General features: G+C 32.2%; 1 long non-coding RNA gene across 1 annotated transcript; it reads left to right on the top strand.

The window, feature by feature from the left end:
- The first annotated feature begins 8,633 nt into the window (after positions 1-8,633).
- LOC136030994 (uncharacterized) lies at positions 8,634-11,378 on the top strand. The gene is made up of 2 exons (XR_010618410.1): positions 8,634-9,751; positions 9,844-11,378. It is a non-coding gene; the product is annotated as an uncharacterized LOC136030994 (long non-coding RNA).
- The last annotated feature ends 14,680 nt before the right edge of the window (positions 11,379-26,058 follow it).

Here is a 26,058-nt window from a genome sequence, read left to right as displayed (position 1 = left end):
ATAGGGCGAAACGCCCCCTAAAAGTCACAGGATCTTAAAAAAAACCACACCATCGCATTCAGCGTATTAGAGAACCCTATAGAAAAAATTTCAAGGTCCAATCTACAAAAATGTGGAATTTCGTATTTTTTGCCAGAAGACAGATCACGGGTGCATGTTTATTTGTTTGTTTGTTTGTTTTTTGTTTTTCCTAGGGGTCATTGTATCGACCAAGTGGTCCTAGAGTGTTGTAAGAGGGCTCATTCTAACGGAAATGAAAAGTTCTAGTTTCCTTTTTTAGTGACCAAAAAAATTGGCGGGTACCTAGGCCCCCTCCCACGTTCATTTTTTCCCAAAGTCAACGGATCACCATTTTGTTCCACATAGTCAAAAACCATAATAACTATGTCTTTGGAGATGACTTACTCCCCCACAGTCCCTGGGGGAGGAGCTGCAAGTTACAAACTTTGACCAATGTTTACATACAGTAATGGTTATTGGGAAGTGTACCAACGTTTTCAGGGGGATTTTTTTTTTGGTTTGGGTGTGGGGTTGAGGGGAGGGGGCTATTTGGGAGGATCTTTCCTTGGAGGAATATTTCATTGGGGAACATGAAAAAGTTTTTACAATTGAAAGTAAGGAGTAGCATTAAAACTTAAAACGAAAAGAGATTATTACGCATATGAGGGGTTCTAAAAATACTTTAGCATAAAGAGCGAGGTATTTAGGAGGAGATAAATACTTCGCTCTTTATGCTAAAGTATTTTTAGTAATTTCAACTATTTATTCTACGGCCTTTCTGATTCGGGAGTCTTTCTTAAAGAATTGGGACAAAACTTAAGATTTAGTGTGAAGAGCGGGGTATTAACGAGGGTACAAACCTTCTCATATATATAATCAAAAATATAAGAATATAAAAGTTTGTTACGTAAGTTAATTCTTAAGTTACGTATATTTTTTACTAATAAAAAACGTTCATTAATAATTAAAAGTTCTAGTTGCCTTTTTAAGTAACCGAAAAATTGGAGGGCAACTAGGCCTCCTTCCCGATCCCTTATTTCTCAAAATCGTCTGATCAAAACTAAGAGAAAGCCATTTAGCCAAAAAAAAGAATTAATATGCAAATTTCATTCTAATAATTTATGTACGGAGAGCCAAAATGAACATGCATTAATTCAAAAACCTTCAGAAATAAAATAAAAAAAACTAGTTTTTTTAACTGAAAGTAAGGACCGACATTAAAACTTAAAAGGAACAAAAATTACTCCATATACGAAATGGGTTGTTCCCTCCGCAATCCCTCGCTTTTCGCGCTAAAGTTTGACTCTTTACCACAATTCTACTTTTTAAAACAATTACAAATTTAGCGTAAAGAGCGAGGGATTGCGGAGGGGACAACCCATTTCATATATGGAGTAATTTCTGTTTGTTTAAGTTTTAATGTCCCTCCTTACTTTCAGTTAAAAAAACAATAGTTCTTTTTTATTTAATAAAAAGGAGGAGCGAGCTGATACCTAGGCTAGGAACAGCTTTTCAAAAATTGTTTAAGACAATCAATACATTCAAGAGTTTCTTCAAATTCCAATGTTTGCTGAACTAACTTAATAAGAAATTGTTCAGTAAAGCTATGCTAAATAATATTTAATTAGTAAGAATTTGTTTACTCGATTTTATGTATTAACATTATTAATTCATATTAAATAAAAGATTTTTATAAGGTCTTTTGAGGGTTCAACCTATTAACAGCCTTGATAAATGGCGCATTCTTTTATTTAGGGCTGAAAAATTTGAAAACTGAGTGACGCCGAATAAATTTTATTAACTATCACTATATAACTGAAAATTAACTGCATCTAAATGCCATGTTTTGAGGAATAGCCTGGGTTTTCTTGTCTGTCTGTACACAACAGACAAGAAAATGTTAGGTCAGGCAATGACTGCAACCTTTTCCCAGCCAGTTTTTAGGAAGCGTTTCCCAAGGAAACATTGCATCAAGATAGTGTCAGTCATGTACCAGTTATTCGAATTGAATCTATGGTGTTTGATTATTCTTTTTTCTCAATTATTAAATCTATATATTTTCTTCACACAAAGAAGAACATTTTTTGCTTGCAGCCTTAAATATTTATTAAATTAAAAAAAAAATTGGTCTCTGAGTCACAAATTGCCCAAATGGTAGAAATTATATCAATTCGTCTTCCACCAAATACTCAAGTAGGCTAATGAAGTGATTTCAGTTAAATTTGATTTAAGATGTTTTATTAATCTAACATTTTTAAATTAAAAAAAAATGATTGGCTATCATCTTAAACTAAGATAATAAAAATTATTTTTTAGTGAAATTGAGTCTTGTTTTAATAAGACGAAAAAAAAACTATTTGTGAAAGATCGAAGCCCATATAAACATTTAGATCATTTACTTTGGAAAAAATTCTTTCATTTAAGATAGAATCTGGATGCTCAAAAAATCCCCCAAAAAATACTATTTTGTAAGAAGTCATATCTTTTTTTTACCCAAATATATATTTTCGGCTGGGAAACGTTTCGGCTGGGAAGTATGCTTTTTCACAATATATCAAACTTGTGCATGCTATTATTAATCTTCGTAATTTTGGCAAAATCCTTGGAGAGTGTTCTTTGTTTTCTATAAACACAAAAATAAGAAAAGAAGATCATTGTTGCAGAGATGTTTCTAACCTAGTAAAGAGCAAACCACGGCCCGTAGCAATGGATACTTCAGAGACGCTTTCTAAATAAAACTCTTTAGCCCTAGGGAGAAAGAAAAGTTACATTAGGAATGGTAGCAGTTCATTTGGTTAATCTTAATAGTATTAAAAAACGCAAGTTTTTCAACTGAAAGTAAGGAGCTGCATTGAAACTTATAGTCCCTCCCAAACACATGGGAAACTTATAGTCCCTCCCAAACACATAAAGCTAGTTTTTTAGTGTTTTTAAAAAGCTTCAAATTCTAACTAAACGGTTATTGTTTTTTAGGAGTCGTTCTGAATGAGTTGGGTAAAAAAGAATCAACTTTTTCAAACAACCCAGAGGTCGATATTTTTACTAATTACAGGTTTGGAGGGGAGAAAAATGCTGGTGGGGGAGTCAAAGTTTTATTGGTGTCTCCTGTAAACATTAGTTATGTACTTACTTCTTTTTTTTGCATAAGTACATTTTTACAGACTATTATTTGTGTCCATGTTTTACAAACTTCAAAAAATGCCAAAATCTCTTAAAGTTACGTTGTTGGAGTCTTTTCTCGTGGTAAGATTAAAACTTGTCATCTCTTCATCCATGATAAGATGGATGAAGATTTGAAAATGCTCGTTAAAAAGACAGTTATAGGAAAGTCCACAAATAGTGCTTTAGTTTTCTTCTCAAACATAAAGTAAAACCTCGGCAATGTTTTTGGGAGAATTGGTAGATGGCTCAGAGAGTTCTGTCACCACCTTGAAAGCCTCACTTAGGGCATTTGTAGATCTCTTTAATTAAGAACTATGAGCTGAAAGAGTTATTCTTTCACTCAGTGTTGAAGGTTCTGCTCAGAATTTTCTACAAGAACATTTTCTACAGAATAGCTAATGACTCAATCTTATTTAAGGTTAATTCTCGGTCATGATCTGCAGAAGTACTAGCAGCTTATTTATTCCTGCGATAATCACTAGTAACTAAAATCACTATTCACAGAAAGACGTTTTGTAAACCTCTTCAAACTCACCAATTTACATCAAATATAATAAAAACTAAATAGACCCATTCAAAATGACTTGGTATGAAACCCCAATACTCATTAAAACATATTATTCTTGCTTTGGAGAAAACCATTTACTCAAGACAACTCTGGCAAAATCTGGCTCCTCAAAAAAATATACCGTAAAAAGTAAGACTGGGGTGAAAACGTTTTTTTTTGCCAAAATGTATATTCAGTTGGGAAATTTTTTTTTTCTGTTCTAGATTTATAAAATGCATTGCTTTTTTGTCAAAGTATGCGATTGTATCCTGGCCAACGATGTCAACAGTGGTACAATTGTACCATTTTGGTACATTTCACTTCTACTGGTAAAATTTAGTACAATCACACAAAACTTGGTTCACTTTACAAAAGTATGGTATAATGTGGTAAAATTTTAAATTATATAAATTAAATTAATTATAAATATTATAATTATAATTATAAATTAATGCATTTTAAATTATAACAATTTCATTAAAATGAAAATGACCCTCCCAAGAAATTTAAAGAGAATTGACCATGTAATAACAAATTTCTGTGGAAAATTTTTTTTGGAAAAACATTTCCAGCGATGTCAACAGTGGTACAATTGTACCATTTTGGTGCATTTCACTTCTACTGGTAAAATTGAGTATAATAACACAAAACTTGGTTCACTTTACAAAAGTATGGCATAATGTGGTAAAATTTAGTATTTTTGTACTGATAAATTAATGCGTTTTAGATTATAACAACTTCATAAAAATGAAAATGACTTGGTTTATAATAGACGGTTAGACAAGGGGGGTGTTTTGTCTTTGTCTATATATGGGAACTTTTTTTATCCTTTTTCCAAGTAAGGGGAAGTGAGAACTACCCTCGGCCTTTCTCTTAAGGCATCCATGGGGCGCCCCCAGAAAATTTTTAATATGAGGGCTAAATAGCAAAAAGATATATGACAATATCAATTTGTGAAAGTAACGAAACTTGCAATTTGGGCTACTCTGAACTCAATACGACACAATAAACTTTTTATTAGATTTCAATAAGGTAGAGGAACCTGTTTGTTTCATTATATTCTAGTTGCATCTTAAAGTTCAAGAGAATAGCAGAGATAAGTGTATATTTTTATTTATTTTATTTTTCACAACACGATACATAAAGTAAATATGGTAGAGTTAGAATAAATATGAAAAAAACACAAAGAGAAAAACAAATACACACACAAAATCAACGAAAAGCAGATATGACGGTGTTGAGGGGTTAGGCGGGCAGAAGCTGTACTGTAGAGTTTTCTGTGAAGAATCTCCAACTTTAAAGTTATATCAGGAACTGAAAATTTTATAACAAGAGTCCGGTTTTTTTGTCCAAGGTGGAGGATACAGAAGAAATTTGCAAAATTTTAAATAATTTATCTGAATTCTTTATAAATTACCATTTACCATTAATTTTTTTTAATATTTGAAGTCTATTTATGCGAGTGGATTAATAATAAGCTCGTGTCCTGTGATGCCGCAGTGATTTGACCATAGCCAGGTAATATAGGACCAAGAGATGGAACCCAGGTGCAGCAACACACTGCAGGGCCGACGCAGGGACGCTAGTAGTTAGGAAGCGTCGTTATTCCAATTACTTGCTTAATAATGAGCGCATTTAGCCAATTATCAAATTTAAGTCACCAGATGAAGTCAAAGAACGTTGGAATAGCACAATTAAAAAAGATGTCAAATATTGATCATTTCGAAATCATGTATTTATTATTATTTAAGAATTAACGACGCTAATTGACTACTCAGGTCCCTGCGTCGGCCCTGCAGTGCATTCCTGCAGCGTGATTCGATCTCTGGGTCCCGTATTAGCTAAGGTCAAATCCACTGCGCCACCACAGGACAAAAAGATTCGCCTGATAAGGGACTTGAACCCTTGACCTTAGGATAAAAGGTCCCACGCTCTACCGACTGAGCTAACCGGGCGTTGAAATTTGAACCTCGACACCGGTGGTTCCCAGGCGAGACTTTAACCACTCCGCTGTCACAAAGTTCGAAATCATGTAATTTTTTACTTTGCTTTATTTTAAAACTTGGTGCTCAAAAGTAAAACTAAAAGTAGTGAAACGCGTATCAGGCCTGCCTTTAATGAACGATCGTTGGATGGCATTAAAAAAGACTAATTAGCGCAGATTAAAATTGAGGTTTTACAAGCAAATGGCATATTACTGAACCAAAGATTGTATGGCGATTTGCCAAAGACTTAATAAATCTTAAAACATTATTTTTGGGTTTTAATATACTTCTACTTCTCAATAATTCATACATTAAATTCGGTTCACGTAAATACATAGATACCTTAGCATACATGAATGAGCTATAAGGAATGCCAAGTGGACACGCTTTTTGTCAAAAGGACAAATTCCCTTGTACCAAGATCCAATAATATAAAAGGGGAAAAAATAACACATTTTAGAAACTTAGGACTTAAAAGGGCAAAAAAGAGATATATTTTGTAGATTTAAGACCAACAACAAAACAGTTGAATATATATTTTGGTAAAACAAAATATGACTTTTTACAATATAGTGCTGTTCGGGGATTTTTCGAGCATTTAGGCTTTATCTTAAGTAAAAGAATTTTTTCCAAAGTAAGGGTTCTAAATATTTATATGGGCTCCGTTCTTTCACACTTAGTTTTTTTTGTGAATGTCTTATAAAAACAAGACTCAATATCATTAAAAAATAATTTCTATTCTCTTAGTTTAAGACAATAGGAATCTCTGCCAATCATATTTTTTCTAAATTTATAAAATGTTATATTAATAAAACATCATAAATCAAATTTGTGCACAAACATCCTTGTGAGTCATTTTGGCTGTAAATGTAACATGTTATGTAACAACATGTAACATGTTACATGTTATATTACCGTGAATTTCAATTACCAACAAGTTTTATGACGTCCATAGCAAAGTATAGTTGCCACTTAAATTGGGTGTGGCTTATTATCCTGTGCTAAAATTACGTCGAGAATGAAATATTGAACCAGTGGGTGTGTTGGACCAAGCTTCTAAGATAAAAAAAAACAACAACATAGATTTCTAAGGTTGACTTAAATTGCACCAAAAAAATTGAATTTTATTAAGGAGAGCATTGTAAGTATACAAAGATGGCGAATACGGCGTCTAGCCCCCATATTCTGGTACTTTTTACTTTAATTAAGTGACCACAAGGAATTTATTTGATTTTTCCAGGAAGGACGTGCTTTTTAAATAGTCAAATTAGGTTTTAGTCCAAAATGTGCCATTTTTATTATCCCCATTGGAATGTGGCCAGCCCGATTTGAGAGTCAATCAAATCAAATTTGTGCACAAACATCCTTGTGAGTTATTTTGGCTGTAAATGTATTCTTAAGAATTTTAATTTTGAAATTTTTTTTGAAAATGCTGCTTATTGACAAACAAAAACAATTTTTATTCGTATGTCATTAAAATTACAACAAACATTATTTTTGTACCAGAATTATAGAATATTAAGATTTCTTGTTTTCTTAGACGTTCCCCAAGTCATAAACAAACTTAAGTAACCCAAAACGGCCATTGAAAGAAAGGCCACATCAAAGGATAGCCTACCGGATTGGAGTTCCCCCCCCCCCCCAAAAAAAAAAACAAACAAGAAGATAGCAATTTGAAGAATCTTAAGACCTCAATCGCACTAAAACAATTTTTGAAAATCTGTTCCTAGCCTAGGTATCAGCTGGCTTTTCTTTTATTTATGGACTTGGGTTTAGTTACAAGCCATTTATCAAGACTTTTAATAGGTTAAACCCTCAAAAGACCTTATAAAAATCTTTTTATATCTTTCATTAAATATGAATTAATAATGTTAATGGATAAAATCGAGTAAACAAATTCTTACTAATTAAATATTATTTAGCATAGCTTTACTGAACAATTTCTTATAAACTTAGCTCAGCAAACATGAGTTTTTGAAGAAACCTTAGGATATTGATGGTACTCAAACAATTTTTGAAAAGCTGTTCCTAGCCTAGGCATCAGCTCGTTCCTCTTTTTAATGTATGAAATTGGGTTTAGGACTTCGTCTTTCTTCCTCTACTTCTGTACATCATTAGCAAAGTTTCTATCTAGACACGCTGGTCACTTTGTGACCAATAGTTATCGAACAAAAAGGTACCACTAATCACACTAAAAAACTGTAGCATATCCAAATTCTTTTCCCGAATGTTCCGCTTTGTGTAACACTATAATCTCGGCGACGTACATTACAATCTATAAAAGTTTTGCATAAGACACTTTCTTTCTCCATTCCTTTGTTTTTCTTTGTCTTCCAATAAAGTACATACACTCCTGACACTACTTGAAGAAATTGTTCGGACTAACATATTACTGCAATAACATCTTAAACAGGCCGAAACATTGTCATCGTTTTTCTGTTGTTCATGACCGTTTTTAGCACCGCCCTGAAATTTATCCCAAATGACGATTAATCAGGGCTTAAAATCAAATTTTAACCTTGTATTCTTACAGAATATTGCCCAAAAGCTGTTACTGGGTCCTGTTTTTACATTTAAGAGTTTGCATACAGATCCCACTTTCCTTTCACGAAGATATATATATAAATCATACATCTAAATTATACATCTAAACAAAATCACACACTACGACTCAGCATTAAAAAATGATGTGAAGAAAGCCACAAATGAGTTAGCGTAACGATTAGTTCGTACTTTAGGGGGTACAAATTTATTTTGTGTACCAGTAGAAGTGAAATATACCAAAACGGTACAATTGTACCACTGTTGGCATCACTGGCTGGGACAAAATGGCATAATATAGTACAGAAAAAAATATTTCCCAACTGAATATACGTTTTGGCAATATATATATATATATATATATATATATATATATATATATATATATATATATATATATATATATATATATATATATATATATAAAAATAAGTTGTCTGTGGATGGATGGATGGATGTGTCAGGTGACGTCACCTGAAAAAACTGGATCAGGTGACGTCAAAACTGAAAAAACTAAAAAAAGGCAAAAACTACAAAAAAAACTAAAAACTAATAAAAAAAATAAAAAAGCTAAAAAACTAAAAAAACTATAAAGGTAAAAACCAATAAAAAACTAAAAAAAAAACTGAAAAAACTAAAAAAAGGCAAAAACTACAAAAAAAACTAAAAACTAATAAAAAAAGTAAAAAAGCTAAAAAACTAAAAAAACTAAAAAAACTAAAAAAAGGTAAAAAACTAAAAAAAATAAAAAATAAAAAAAACTAAAAAAAGGAAAAAACTGAAAAATAAGCTAAAATAAAGGTAAAAACCAATAAAAAACTAAAAAGAAAAAAAGGAAAAAACTAATAAATGACGACACTCAAAGAGAAAGCGACCAGGACAAAAGGAATGTTCGATTAGCAATCAACAAAGCACCGGGACACAGGGAGTATAAATGACGACCAGGACATAAGTAAAAAAAAAAAACTATCTATATATATAAAAATAAGTTGTCTGTGGATCTGTGGATCGTGGATCAGGTGACGTCACCTGAAAAAACTGGATCAGGTGACGTCAAAACTGAAAAAACTAAAAAAAGGCAAAAACTACAAAAAAAACTAAAAACTAATAAAAAAAATAAAAAAGCTAAAAAACTAAAAAAACTAAAAAAAGGCAAAAACTACAAAAAAAACTAAAAACTAATAAAAAAGCTAAAAAACTAAAAAAACTAAAAAAAAGGCAAAAACTACAAAAAAACTAAAAACTAATAAAAAAAATAAAAAAGCTAAAAAACTAAAAAAACTAAAAAAACTAAAAAAAGGTAAAAAACTAAAAAAACTAAAAACTAAAAAAAAAACTAAAAAAGGTAAAAACTAAAAGAACTAAAAAAGAAAAAAATAAATGACGACACTCAAAGAGAAAGCGACCAGGACAAAAGGAATGTTCGATTAGCAATCAACAAAGCACCGGGACACAGGGAGTATAAATGACGACCAGGACACAAGTAAAAAAAAAAATTAACAAAACTAAAAAGAAGGTAAAAACTACAAAAAAACTAAAAAGAAAAAAAAACTAAAAACTAATAAAAAAACTAAAATAAAAAAAAAAATTAACAAAACTAAAAAGAAGGTAAAAACTACAAAAAAACTAAAAAGAAAAAAAAACTAAAAACTAATAAAAAAACTAAAAAATCTAAAAATCTAAATAAACTAAAAAAGAAAAAAAAAAGGAAAAAAATAAAGGAGAAAAACAAAACTAAAAAACGAATGTATATACAGACCGGTACACCGGGATACAAATGACGACCGGGACACAGGGAATATAAATAACGACCGGGACACAGGGACACAACTACAACGGGGACACCGGGGGAAACAGGGGGATATAAATGACGACCGGGACAAAAAAACTAAAAAGAAATAAAAACTAAAAACTAATAAAAAAAACTAAAAAATCTAAAAATCTAAATAAGCTAAAAAAGAAAAAAAAAGGAAAAAAATAAAGGAGAAAAACAAAACTAAAAAACGAATGTATACACAGACCGGGACACCGGGATACAAATGATGACCGGGACCCGGGACACAGGGAATATAAATGACGACCGGGACACAGGGACACAACTACAACGGGGACACCGGGGGAAACAGGGGGATGTAAATGACGACCGGGACACCGGGACAGGGAATGGTCGATTAGCAATCACCATCAACAAAGCTCAAGGGCAATCATTAGAATCATGAGGTATAGATCTGAATACAGATTGTTTTCCCATGGACCATTATATGTTGCATGTTCAAGAGTCGGTAAACCTGACAATCTATTTATATGCAAAGACAATGGGACAGCAAAGAATGTTGTATATTCGCAAGTTTTACGTAGTTAAAACCATATATATATATATATATCTATATTCACAGGTGGGACATAGGGACACAACTACAATGGCGCGTAACTATTATGGCGCGTAACGACTTACGCGCGCGGGGGGGCTTGGGGGGGGGGGGGCGCGAAGCGCCCCCACCAACTAGGTGTTGGGGTGGCGCGAAGCGCCACCCCAACAGCTAGTATATATATAAAAATAAGTTGTCCGTGGATCTGTGGATCGTGGATCAGGTGACGTCACCTGAAAAAACTAGATCAGGTGACGTCAAAACTGAAAAAACTAAAAAAAGGCAAAAACTACAAAAAAAACTAAAAACTAATAAAAAAAATAAAAAAGCTAAAAAACTAAAAAAACTAAAAAAAGGCAAAAACTACAAAAAAAAACTAAAAACTAATAAAAAAGCTAAAAAACTAAAAAAACTAAAAAAAGGCAAAAACTACAAAAAAAACTAAAAACTAATAAAAAAAATAAAAAAGCTAAAAAACTAAAAAAACTAAAAAAACTAAAAAAAGGTAAAAAACTAAAAAAACTAAAAACTAAAAAAAACTAAAAAAAAGGAAAAAACTGAAAAATAAGCTAAAATAAAGGTAAAAACCAATAAAAAACTAAAAAAAAACTGAAAAAACTAAAAAAAGGCAAAAACTACAAAAAAACTAAAAACTAATAAAAAAAAGTAAAAAAGCTAAAAAACTAAAAAAAACTAAAAAAAGGTAAAAAACTAAAAAAAATAAAAAATAAAAAAAAACTAAAAAAAAGGAAAAAACTGAAAAATAAGCTAAAATAAAGGTAAACCCCAATAAAAAACTAAAAAGAAAAAAAGGAAAAAACTAAAAAAAATTTTCATCTAAAAAACTAAAAAAAAACTAAAAAAGGTAAAAACTAAAAGAACTAAAAAAGAAAAAAATAAATGACGACACTCAAAGAGAAAGCGACCAGGACAAAAGGAATGTTCGATTAGCAATCAACAAAGCACCGGGACACAGGGAGTATAAATGACGACCAGGACATAAGTAAAAAAAAAAACTAACAAAACTAAAAAGAAGGTAAAAACTACAAAAAAACTAAAAAGAAAAAAAAACTAAAAACTAATAAAAACACTAAAAAATCTAAATAAACTAAAAAAAAAAAAAGGAAAAAAATAAAGGAGAAAAACAAAACTAAAAAACGAATGTATATACAGACCGGGACACCGGGATACAAATGACGACCGGGACACAGGGAATATAAATGACGACCGGGACACAGGGACACAACTACAACGAGGACACCGGGGGAAACAGGGGGATATAAATGACGACCGGGACAAAAAAACTAAAAAGAAAAAAAAACTAAAAACTAATAAAAAAACTAAAAAATCTAAAAATCTAAATAAACTAAAAAAGAAAAAAAAGGAAAAAAATACAGGAGAAAAACAAAACTAAAAAACGAATGTATATACAGACCGGGACACCGGGATACAAATGACGACCGGGACACAGGGAATATAAATGACGACCGGGACACAGGGACACAACTACAACGGGGACACCGGGGGAAACAGGGGGATATAAATGACGACCGGGACACCGGGACAGGGAATGGTCGATTAGCAATCACCATTAACAAGGCTCAAGGGCAATCATTAGAATCATGAGGTATAGATCTGAATACAGATTGTTTTCCCATGGACCATTATATGTTGCATGTTCAAGAGTCGGTAAACCTGACAATCTATTTATATGCAAAGACAATGGGACAGCAAAGAATGTTGTATATTCGCAAGTTTTACGTAGTTAAAACCATATATATATATATATATATATATATATATATATATATATATATATATATATATATATATATATATATATATATATATATATATATATATATATATATATATATATATATATATATATATATATATATATATATATATATATATATATATATATATATATATATATATATATATATATATATATATATATATATATATATATATATATATATATATATATATCTATATTCACAGGTGGGACATAGGGACACAACTACAATGGCGCGTAACTATTATGGCGCGTAACGACTTACGCGCGCGGGGGGGCTTGGGGGGGGGAGGGCGAAGCGCCCCCACCAACTAGGTGTTGGGGTGGCGCCCCCAACAGCTAGTCTATATATATAAAAATAAGTTGTCTGTCTGTCCGTGGGTCTGTGGATCTGTGGATCAGGTGACGTCATGTTTCGGCTGACGTCATGAAATTAGTTTCCGTCATTTTTGTTATGACGATGCTTAGTATATTGTAAAACACATTAATTTGGTTAATAATATACCATTGAAACACCAAAATGAACATGCTGGAGTAGTCACTCGGTGAGAGAGGGTGTCAGAACGGAGAATGAAGGTCCCAGGTTCAAATCCTGGTTAGGCTAAAAAAGGTAAAAAACTAAAAACTGAAAAAAAACTGAAAAAACTAAAAAAAGGCAAAAACTACAAAAAAAACTAAAAACTAATAAAAAAATAAAAAAGCCGAAAAACTAAAAAACTAAAGAAACTAAAAAAAGGAAAAAACTTAAAAAACTAAAAACTAAAAAAAAAACTAAAAAAAAGGAAAAATGAAAATAGAAGAGAAAAAGAATACTAATAAAATTAAAAATAAAAATAAAAAAAAATAAAAAAGATAAAAAGCTAAAAAACGGTAAAAAACAATAAAAAACTAAAAAGAAAAAAAGGTTAAAAACTAAAAAAAAAATTTCATCTAAAAAACTAAAAAAAACTAAAAAAGGTAAAAACTAAAAGAACTAAAAAAGTAAAAAAAAACTAAAAAAAGGAAAAAACTGAAAAATAAGCGGGATATAAAACAGGGGGTTATAAATGACGCCCGGGACACGGGGACATAAGGAATATAAATGAATCAGAAAATACAACTCATGTTTCCAAATGACGTCGTTTGGAGCCCAAATTGAAAATCCAGATCAATTTATGTCTACTTTCAAAGTAAAAGGGCAAATTTATCATAGAGCAGGGTCTCTTCTACCATTCTCAGGCGAGAATCATAAATTTTTACAATTGTACTTCATCAATGATAGAAATTCTGAATTGAATGCACGTTGCGAAATTTCTCCCAACATTGAAAGGACAATCGTTTCCCAATTACAACATCTTTTCCACGAAAATAATAATTTAGTGCGTCTGTTCAAAACAGCCATCGATTTGACAACTAAAAATAGGCCTACCAATAATACTTTTAAGAAATATAAACCCACCAAAGCTTTGCTATGGCACTCGACTTGCCGTAAAAAAAAACAATGGAAAACCTAATAGAGGCCACAATCTTGACAGGGCCTTTTGAGGGCGAGGCTGTTCTTATTCCTCGCATTCCCAAGATTCCAACGGATCTGCCTTTTCAATTTAAAAGATTGCAATTCCCAATTCGATTAGCATTTGCAATCACCATTAACAAAGCTCAAGGTCAATCATTAGAAAAATGTGGTATAGATCTTAATACTGATTGTTTTTCCCATTGACAATTGTACGTTGCATGTTCGAGGGTCGGTAAACCTGACAATCTATTTATATGCAGCGACAATTGGACAGCGAAGAATGTTGTATATTCGCAAGTTTTATGCAGTTAATTTGTATTTTATCTATCTATCTATCTATCTATCTATATAAAAACGAGTTGTATTTATGCATGTTTGTTTGTTTGTAAAAAGAGCGTTTGCATATGATGTCATTATTAGTACATACGGCTTTGTCTATGCAGAGACAATGGGAAAGCCAAGAATGTTGTATATTCGCAATTTTTACGTAGTTTAACTCCTGCAGACGAAATGAATGCTTGCCTAAAAAATTCTAATTTATAGGCACACGTAAAAATATTAAAATTAACTACAAATATGCGTGTCCGATTGCAAAACGATGACTCTGGTCAAACAGTAGACTCAATTTCAGGACGTATACAACTACCTGCTGATTTCTGTAATTTAGTGACGTCCAAAAATGAATTGATTGAAAAAGTATTTCCGAATATTCTAAAAAATTATAAAAATAATAATTGGCTTAGTGAAAGAGCGATTCTCGCACCCAAAAATATAGACGTCCACGAAATCAACAATATTGTTTTGAACAAGATTCGAGACCAGGCAGTCCTTTACAAGTCAGTCGACACAGTTTTGGAACCAAATGAAGCGGTTAATTATCCATCTGAATTTTTAAATTCCATAGATCCTTCAGGGTTTCCACCACACGTAACAAAGCAAAGCAAACTTTCGCATGCAAACCGATTAGGGTTCGCGTAGCGCAGGTGCCGATCTCCTGATTCTCCGCCCTCGGCCGGGGTGCAATGCGTGGTTGGGGGCAAGTCATCCGACGCTTTCCCGTGCTTTTCCCTAGATTTCTCTAGGTTGTCTGCTTTTTAGTTGTCTGCTACAACTAAAAATAGGCGTACCAATAATACTTTTAAGAAATATCAACCCACCAAAGCTTTGCAATGGCACGCGACTTGCCGTAAAAAAAAACAATGGAAAACCTAATAGAGGCCACAATCTTGACAGGGCCTTATGAGGGTGAGGCTGTTCTTATTCCTCGCATTCCCATGATTCCAACGGATCTGCTTTTTCAATTTAAAAGATTGCAATTCCCAATTCGATTAGTATTTGCAATCACCATTAACAAAGCTCAAGGTCAATCATTTGAAAAATGTGGTATAGATCTTAATCCTGATTATTTTCCCATGGACAATTGTACGTTGCATGTTCGAGGGTCGGTAAACCTGACAATGTATTTATATGCAGCGACAATTGGACAGCGAAGAATGTTGTTTATTCGCAAGTTTTACGCAGTTAATTTGTATTGTATCTATCTATCTATCTATCTATATAAAAACGAGTTATGTGGATGCATGTTTGTTTGTTTGTAAAAAGAGCGTTTGTATATGACGTCATTATTAGTACATACGGCTTTGCATATGCACAGACAATGGGAAAGCCAAGAATGTTGTTTATTCGCAATTTTTGCGTAGTTTGAAACACATATATAAATCTATCTATATTCACAGGTGGGACACAGGGACACAACTACAATGGCGCGTAACTAATATGGCGCGTAACGACTTACGCGCGCGGGGGGGCTTGGGGGGGCACGAAGCGCCCCACCAACTAGGTGTTGGGGTGGCGCGAAGCGCCACCCCAACAGCTAGTATATATATATATATATATATATATATATATATATATATATATATATATATATATATATATATATATATATATATATATATATATATATATATATATATATATATATATATATATATATATATATATATATATATATATATATATATATATATATATATATATATATATATATATATATATATATATATATATATATATATATATATATATATAAATATATATAAGTTTTCACCACACTCATACTTTTTACGGTATAGTTTTTTATAGGAGTTTTGCCAGAATTGTCTTAAGTAAAGGATTTTCTCCAAATTAAGAATTAACACGTTTTTATGAGTTTCGTCCTTTCACACCAAGTTCTTTTGAATGGGTCTTTTTTGTTTTAAGTATATTTGTTGTAAATTGATAACTTTGAAAAGGTTTACAAAACGTCTTTAGGTCAATAATGATTCTAGCTACTAGTGATTCTCCCATGAATAAATGAGCTGCTAGTAATTCTGCAGATAATGACTGAGAATTAAGCTTAAATAAGATGGAGCCATTAGTTATTCCATAGAAAATGTTCTTGCGGAAATTTCTGAACAAAATCTTCATAGTTGAGTAAAAAAGTAACTCCTTCAACTCACAGTTTTAATTACAGATATCTACAAATGCCCTAGGTGAGGCCTTTATGGTGGTCACAAAACTCTGGGAGCCATCTACCGATTCTCCACAAAACGTCACCGAAGTTTTACGTTATGTTTGAGAAGAAAAGTGAAGCACTGTTTGTGGACTCTCCCATTATTGTCATTTTAACGAGCATCTTATCTTCATTCATCTTGTCATAAATGAAGATGACAATTTTCAATCTTGCCATAAAGTTTGTAAAACACGGACACAAAAAAAGTATGCAAAAATACACTTATGCAAAAAAAGAAGCAAATACAGATTAATGTTTACGGGGGACACCAATAAAACTTTGACTCCCCCATTAGTATTATTCTCCCCTCCAAACCTATAAATAGTGAAAATCTCGACCTCTGGGTTGTTTGAAAAAGTTTGACTATTTTTCCCCAACTCTTTCAGATGAACTCCTAAAACACAATAACCGTTTAATTGGAATGTGAAGCATTTTAAAAACACTAAAAAACTAGCTACATGCGTTTGGGAGGGACTATGGGACAATGTCCCTTGTATATGGAATAATTACTGTTTCTCATAAGCTTTAATGTAGCTCCTTACTTTCAGTTTAAAAACTTGTGTTTTTTTATACTATTAAGACTAACCAAATTAACAGCTACCATTCCTAATGTATATTTTCTTTCTCCCTACAGCTAAAAAGTTTTTTTAGAAAGTGTCTCTGAAGTTTCGGTTACTACGGGCCGTGGTTCGCTCCATTTTACTAGGTTAGAAATATCTTGCAACCATGATTTTTTTTTCTTATTTGCGTCTACAGAAAACAGAGATTCCACTCCCAGAATCTCCCCAAAACTACTCAAGTTAATAATAGCATGCACGAGTGTGATCTACTACGAAAAAGCATACTTAGCAAAATTGACAAAATATGCACTTAAGCCTTTGTGGTCTAAAATATTTTGCCGTGTACAAAAGAATGCGAGAGCCAAAGAGACGCATAACTTCACTAACAAAGGTAGCACAAAAATACTAAATTTTGCCATATTATATCATAGTTTTGTAAAATGAACCAAGTTTTGTGTGATTGTACTAAATTGTGCCAGTAGAGGTGAAATGTACCAAAATGGTACAATTGCACCACTGTTGGCATCGCTGGCCGGGCCACAATGGCATACTATGACAAAAAAGCGATGCATTTTATAAATCTAGTACAGAAAAAGATATTTCCCAATCGAATATACATTTAAAAAAATAAAAGTTTTTACCACAGTCTTACTTTTTACGGTATATTTTTTAGCTGCCAAGTTTTGCCAGAGTTGTCTTTGAGACAACATATATTTTTTTGAGGAGACATATATTTTTTGAGGAGACATATATGACGACATATATTTTTTTGAGGAGCCAGATTTTGCCAGAGTTGTCTTGAGTAAATGGTTTTCTCCAAAGCAAGAATTAACATGTTTTAATGAGTATTGGGGTTTCATATCAAGTTATTTTGAATGGGTCAATTTAGTTTTTATTTGATGTAAATTGGTGAGTTTGAAGAGGTTTACAAAGCGTCTTTTGGTCAATAATGATTCTAGTTTGTAGTGATTATCGCAGGAACAAATAAGCTGCTAGTAATTCTGCACATAATGACTAAAAATTAACCTTAAATAAGATTGATTCATTAATTATTCTATAGAAAATGTTCTTGTGGAAATTTCTGAGCAGAACCTTCAACACTGAGTAAAAAAAATAACTTTTTTCAGCTCATAGTTCTTAATTAAAGAGATCTACAAATGCCCCAAGTGAGGCTTTTATGGTGGTCAAAGAACTCTGGGAGCCATCTACCAATTCTCCAAAAAATATCGCCGAGGTTTTACATTATGTTTGAGAAGAAAAGTGAAGCACTATTTGTGGACTCTCCCATAATTGTCTTTTTAACGAGCATCTTCAAATCTGCATCCATCTTATCATGGATGAAGATGACAAGTTTCAATCTTACTATGAGATTAAATAAAAAAATAAGTTTTTTAAATGAAAGTAAGGAGCAACATTAAAACTTAAAACGAACGGAAATTACTCCGTATATGAAAGGGGCTTTCCCTCCTCAACGCCCCGCTCTTTACGCTAAAGTTTCTTACTGTTTTAAAAATATAGTTAAGAGAAAGAGTCGAACTTTAGCGTAAAGAGCGGGGCGTTGAGGAGGAAAAGCCCCTTTCATATACGGAGTAATTTCTGTTCGTTTTAAATCTTAATGTTGCTCCTTACTTTCATTTAAAAAACTTGTTTTTTTTATTTAATTTCTGGACGTTTTTGAATTAATGCATGTTTTGATCTTGGCTCTCCGCACATAAATAATTAAAACGAAATTTGCATATAAATTAATTGCAATTTATGGGAAGATTTTGAGAAAAAAGGAGCGAGGGAGGAGGCTTAGTTGCCCTCCAATTTTTTGATTAATTAAAAAAGCAGCTAGAACTTTCAATTTTTTACAAACGTTTTCATTGGTAAAAAATATACGTAACTTACGAATTAACTTACGTAACGAACTTCTATATTCGTATGTTCTTATTGCGCATATGAGGGGGGTTCAACCCTCGTCGATATCTCGCTCTTTACACTAAAGCTTAAATTTTGTCCCAATTCCTTAAAAATGACCTGCTGATCACAAAGGCCGTAGAATAAATAGTTGAAATTACTAAAAATACTCTAGCGTAAAGAGTGAGGTATAACAAGGAGGTAAACCCTTCATATGCGTAATAATTCGTTTTAAGTTCTAATGCTGCTCCTTACTTTCAGTAGAAAAAACTTCTCATATTTATTTTTTCATTGTTTTTTCAAATAATGCTAGAAAATCCTGCGCCCCCTTCATTGAAACTTTCTTCCTCCATGAGAAGTTTCTCCATGCAAATATCCTCAAATGTAACCTCCCCCTCGAATTTCCCCCCTCAACTCTCCCCCTAAACCAAAAAAATCCCCCTGAAAACGTCTGTACACTTCCCAGTAACCATTACTATGTGTAAACACAGGTCAAAGTTTGTAACTTGCAGCCCCTCCCACGGGGACTGCGGGGGAGTAAGTCATCCCTAAAGACATAGTTATTAGGTTTTTCGACTGATGAATAAATGGTCATCTCAGAATTTTGATCCGGTGACTTTTGGAAAAAATGAGCGTGGGAGGGGGCCTAGGTGCCCTCCAATTTTTGGTCATTTAAAAAGGGCACTAGAACTTTTAATTTCTGTTATAATGAACCCTCTCGCGACAATCTAGGACCACTCAGTCAATACGATTACCCCTGGGGAAAAAAACAAATAAAAACAAATAAACACGCTTCCGTGATCTGTTTTCTGGCAAAAAATGCGAAATTCCACATTTTCGCAGATAGGAGCTTGAAACTTCTACAGCTAGGTTCTCTGATAAGCTGAATCTGACGGTGCGCTTTTCGTTAAGATTGTATGACTTTTAGGGAATGTTTACCCCTATTTTCTAAAATGAGGCAAATTTTCTTAAGTTTGTAGCATTTGATGGGTATAACTGATATTGATGAAACTTATATATTTAATATCAGCATTTAAATATGATTCTTTTGATGTAACTATTGGTATCACAATTCCATTTTTTAGAATTTCGGTTACTATTGAGCCGGGTCGCTCCTTACTACAGTTCGTTACCACGAACTGTTTGATTAAATAAAAAAATAGTTTTTTTAACTGAAAGTAAGGAGCGACATTAAAACTTAAAACGAACAGAAATTGCTCCGTATATGAAAGAGACTGTTCCGTCCTCAAAGCCCCGCTCTTTGCGCTAAAATGTGACTTTTTCTCTCAAATCTACTTTTTAAAACAGTGGAGAGCAGGTTTACTTTACCTGCAACTTTACCTAACAAGTTTACTTTGGCGTAAAGAGCAGGGTGTTGAGGAGGGAACAGCCCCTTTCATATACAGAGCAATTTCTGTTCGTTTTAAGTTTTAATGTAACTCCTTACTTTCAGTAAAAAAAAAATTCTGAACGTTTTTGAATTAATGCGTGTTTTGATTTTGGCTCTCCGCACATGAATACTTAGAACGAAATTTGCATATATATATATATATATATATATATATATATATATATATATATATATATATATATATATATATATATATATATATATATATATATATATATATATATATATATATATATATATATATATATATCTATATATATAAAAATAAGTTGTCTGTGGATGGATGGATGGATGTGTCAGGTGACGTCACCTGAAAAAACTGGATCAGGTGACGTCAAAACTGAAAAAACTAAAAAAAGGCAAAAACTACAAAAAAAACTAAAAACTAATAAAAAAAATAAAAAAGCTAAAAAACTAAAAAAACTATAAAGGTAAAAACCAATAAAAAACTAAAAAAAAAACTGAAAAAACTAAAAAAAGGCAAAAACTACAAAAAAAAAACTAAAAACTAATAAAAAAAGTAAAAAAGCTAAAAAACTAAAAAAACTAAAAAAACTAAAAAAAGGTAAAAAACTAAAAAAAATAAAAAATAAAAAAAAACTAAAAAAAAGGAAAAAACTGAAAAATAAGCTAAAATAAAGGTAAAAACCAATAAAAAACTAAAAAGAAAAAAAGGAAAAAACTAATAAATGACGACACTCAAAGAGAAAGCGACCAGGACAAAAGGAATGTTCGATTAGCAATCAACAAAGCACCGGGACACAGGGAGTATAAATGACGACCAGGACATAAGTAAAAAAAAAAACTATCTATATATATAAAAATAAGTTGTCAAACTAAAAAAAAGGCAAAAACTACAAAAAAAAACTAAAAACTAATAAAAAAGCTAAAAAACTAAAAAAACTAAAAAAAAAGGCAAAAACTACAAAAAAAACTAAAAACTAATAAAAAAATAAAAAAGCTAAAAAACTAAAAAAACTAAAAAAACTAAAAAAAGGTAAAAAACTAAAAAAACTAAAAACTAAAAAAAACTAAAAAAAAAGGAAAAAACTGAAAAATAAGCTAAAATAAAGGTAAAAACCAATAAAAAACTAAAAAAAAAACTGAAAAAACTAAAAAAAGGCAAAAACTACAAAAAAACTAAAAACTAATAAAAAAACTAAAAAAACTAAAAAAACTAAAAAAAGGTAAAAAACTAAAAAAAATAAAAAATAAAAAAAAACTAAAAAAAAGAAAAAAATGAAAAATAAGCTAACATAAAGGTAAAAACCAATAAAAACTAAAAAGAAAAAAAGGAAAAAACTAAAAAAAATTTTCATCTAAAAAACTAAAAAAAACTAAAAAAGGTAAAAACTAAAAGAACTAAAAAAGAAAAAAATAAATGACGACACTCAAAGAGAAAGCGACCAGGACAAAAGGAATGTTCGATTAGCAATCAACAAAGCACCGGGACATAGGGAGTATAAATGACGACCAGGACATAAGTAAAAAAAAAATTAACAAAACTAAAAAGAAGGTAAAAACTACAAAAAAACTAAAAAGAAAAAAAAACTAAAAACTAATAAAAAAACTAAAAAATCTAAAAATCTAAATAAACTAAAAAAGAAAAAAAAAGGAAAAAAATAAAGGAGAAAAACAAAACTAAAAAACGAATGTATATACAGACCGGTACACCGGGATACAAATGACGACCGGGACACAGGGAATATAAATGACGACCGGGACACAGGGACACAACTACAACGGGGACACCGGGGGAAACAGGGGGATATAAATGACGACCGGGACAAAAAAACTAAAAAGAAAAAAAAACTAAAAACTAATAAAAAAACTAAAAAATCTAAAAATCTAAATAAGCTAAAAAAGAAAAAAAAAGGAAAAAAATAAAGGAGAAAAACAAAACTAAAAAACGAATGTATATACAGACCGGGACACCGGGATACAAATGACGACCGGGACACAGGGAATATAAATGACGACCGGGACACAGGGACACAACTACAACGGGGACACCGGAGGAAACAGGGGGATGTAAATGACGACCGGGACACCGGGACAGGGAATGGTCGATTAGCAATCACCATCAACAAAGCTCAAGGGCAATCATTAGAATCATGAGGTATAGATCTGAATACAGATTGTTTTCCCATGGACCATTATATGTTGCATGTTCAAGAGTCGGTAAACCTGACAATCTATTTATATGCAAAGACAATGGGACAGCAAAGAATGTTGTATATTCGCAAGTTTTACGTAGTTAAAACCATATATATATATATATCTATCTATATTCACAGGTGGGACATAGGGACACAACTACAATGGCGCGTAACTATTATGGCGCGTAACGACTTACGCGCGCGGGGGGGCTTGGGGGGGGCGCGAAGCGCCCCCACCAACTAGGTGTTGGGGTGGCGCGAAGCGCCACCCCAACAGCTAGTATATATATATATATATATATATATATATATATATATATATATATATATATATATATATATATATATATATATATATATATATATATATATTGGCTAAATGGCTTTTTCTTAGTTTGGGGTGATTTTGAGAAAAAAGTAGTGGGGGAGGAGGCTTAGTTGCCCTTCAATCTTTTGGTTACTTAAAAAGGCAACTAGAACTTTTAATTTCTTACGAACGTTTATATTGATAAAAAACATACGTAACTTGCGAATTAACTGTTGTAACGAACTTCTATATTCGTATATTTTTATTACGTATTTGAGGGGGTTTGCCTCCTCTTTAATACCTTGCTCTTTACACTAAAGCTTAAATTTTTTTCCAATTCTTTAAGAATGACCCCTGAATCACAAAGGCCGTAGAAGAAATAGTTGAAATAACTAAAAATACTTTAGCGTAAATAGCAGGTATTTAGGAAGAGATGAATCCCTCATATGTGCAATAATTTCCGTTCGTTTTGTTTTAATGCTGCTCCTGACTTTCAGTTGAAAAAACTTTTTCATATTTATCTTATCATTGTTTTTGGTTTTAAAAAATATTAGAAAATTCTTCGCCCCTTTCATGGAAATTCTTTCCTCCCATGGCGAATTCCTCTATGGAAAGATCCTCCCATGTAACCCACTCCCCTCAACCCTCCTATCCAAGAAAAAATTCACCTGAAAACGTCTGTACACTTCCCGATAACCATTACTACATGTAAACACTGGTCAAATTTGTAACTTGTAGCCCCTTCCCCGGGGACTGCGAGGGAGTAAGTAGTCCCCATAGACATAGTTTTTAGGTTTTTCGACTATGCTGAACAACATGGCTATCTCAGAATGTTGACCTGTTGACTTTGGGAAAAAAATGAGCGTGGGAGGTGGTCTAGGTGCCCTCCAATATTTTTGGTCACTTAAAAAGGGCACTAGAACTTTTAATTTCCATTAGAATGAGCCCTCTCGCAAGATTCTAGGACCACTGGGTCGATACAATCACCCCTGGGAAAAGAAAAAAAATAATTACGCACCCGTGATCGGTCTTCTGGAAAAAATACGAAATTCCACAATTTTGTAGATAGGAGCTTGAAAAATCTATAGTAGGGTTCTCTGATGCGCTAAATGCGATGGTGTGTTTTTCGTTGAGATTCTATAACTTTTAGTGGGTGTTTTGTCCTATTTTCCTAAATAAGGCAAATTTTCTCAGGCTCGTAACTTCTGATAAGTAAGACTAAATTTGATGAAACTTATATATTTTACATCAGCATAAAAATTTGATTCTTTTGATTTATCTATTAGTATCAAAACCCCATTTTTTATAGTTTCGTTTACTATTGAGCCGGATCGTTCCTTACTACAGTTCCAGTTACCACGTTACCACGTTAACAGTTGCCACGAACTGTTTGAAAAAACCCTGACGACGTAACTATAAGAGATTTTAGCATTTTTTTTGAAGTTTGGAAACAATGGACATAAAAAAAATAGTCTGCGAAAATACACTTATCCAAAACAAAAGAAGTAAGTACAGAACTAATGAATACTCATTAGCATACAACTCTTTCAGAACGACTCCTAAAACACAATAACCGCATAATTAGAATTTGAAGCTTTTTAAAAACACTAAAAAACTATCTTCATGTGTTTGGGAGGGACTATGGGACAATATCCCTTGTATATGGAATAATTACTGTTTCTTATAAGTTGTAATGTAGCTCCTTACTTTCAGTTGAAAAACTTGTGTTTTTCAATACTATTAAGATTAATCAAATGAACAGCTACCATTCCTAATGTATATTTTCTTTCTCCCCAGGGCTAAAGAGTTTTTTTTAGAAAGCGTCTCTGAAGTTTCCGTTACTACGGGCCGTGGTTTGCTCTTTACCAGGTTAGAAACATCTCTACAACCATGATCTTTTTTCTTATATGTGTGTCTACAGAAAACAGAGAACACAATCCAAGGATTTCCCCAAAATTACGAAGGTTAATAATAGCATGCACAAGTGTGGTATATTACGAAAAAGCATACTTAACAAAATTGACAAAATTTGCATTTAAGCCTTTGTTGTCTGAACTAGCTTGATTACTGTCTCAGTTATGCACACGAAGTTGTGGCAGCAATTCACAAGGATGTAGAGGGGGCCTTTCAGTGGGGGGGGGGGTTCACTCTCCCTCTTCAATCCTTATGCACAGGTCTATGTTTAAGTGGGTGTCGTAAGATGCCTCTCTCATTGGAACAATCTCCCTTACCCTTACTTGGAAAACTGAAAAAAAATAAGTCCCCTTATTTAGACAAGGGCTTCTGCGGAACGCGATGTATCTCTTCCGGAGAACATCCTATGTAGCTCTTCTGAATGGAAAGGAAAACAAAAAATGAATTTATAAGGCTAATCAAGGTAAAAATAAGTTTTATCTAAACAATTCCATAACATGATTACATTTGATAATGAAGTTAGGTGCTTCGCAATGATATTTCAGTTCCATAGTTTTATCAATTTTGTCTCTAAAAGTAAATTGTGTGGTCGGCATGAATGCAGACTCGCAGCTAAATTATATTTATTCACTTCCTTTTTTCACATATTTACGGAGATAATCAAATATTAGTTTAACAAAAATTTTGTTCCTTTGCTGATAATAAGAGATAAACAAATATTTAAACTCTTAAAGCTAAAATAATTTCTTGCTAGCCCCCCTAACTCAACTCCCTCCCTTTCTCAAAAAAAGAAAAAAATACTAAAAATGTACTTGACTAAAATTATTTCATGACATCTACAGAAGTCTTTGTTATGTAATATTAAAGCTTAGTAATGTGGCTAATGGCAAATTATGCAAGCAGGGCCACCATGGGATCTAGTAAGGGGTCATATCCCCTCCCTTTGGCTCAAAACATGACCTGGATGGTAAATAGTTTCATTAGCAACTCACAAAAAAGTTGATAACTAAAATGATTAAATAATTTCAAATAATCTAAACACAATTGTGAAACATTTCAAGTTTTAAACCAAAATTGCACGTTACCCGAAACTGGAAAGATAATGAAAAGAATTATGAGAGTTAACTTAATAAGTCACAAAAAAAATATTTTCTGTCAATGAACAAGAGCCAAGAGCTCATATGGCACTTGTGACGAGGTCCGAACCTAAAGCTAAATTTGGCACTAGAGTTATTTCGTTTGCTGTTCTTTCTTTATTGGCAATTATTACAAAAATAAACTTGCAAATACAGTGTTCCTGTAATCTCTTCTTGTTCGGTATTCTACCTGTAAGTTACGACTACTTCGGTATTCT

Source organism: Artemia franciscana, chromosome 9 (assembly GCF_032884065.1).
Source record: "Artemia franciscana chromosome 9, ASM3288406v1, whole genome shotgun sequence".
Lineage (NCBI taxonomy): Eukaryota > Metazoa > Arthropoda > Branchiopoda > Anostraca > Artemiidae > Artemia > Artemia franciscana.
Note: the sequence above shows the minus strand (reverse complement) of the source record. Positions and strands in the feature narration are given on the sequence as shown.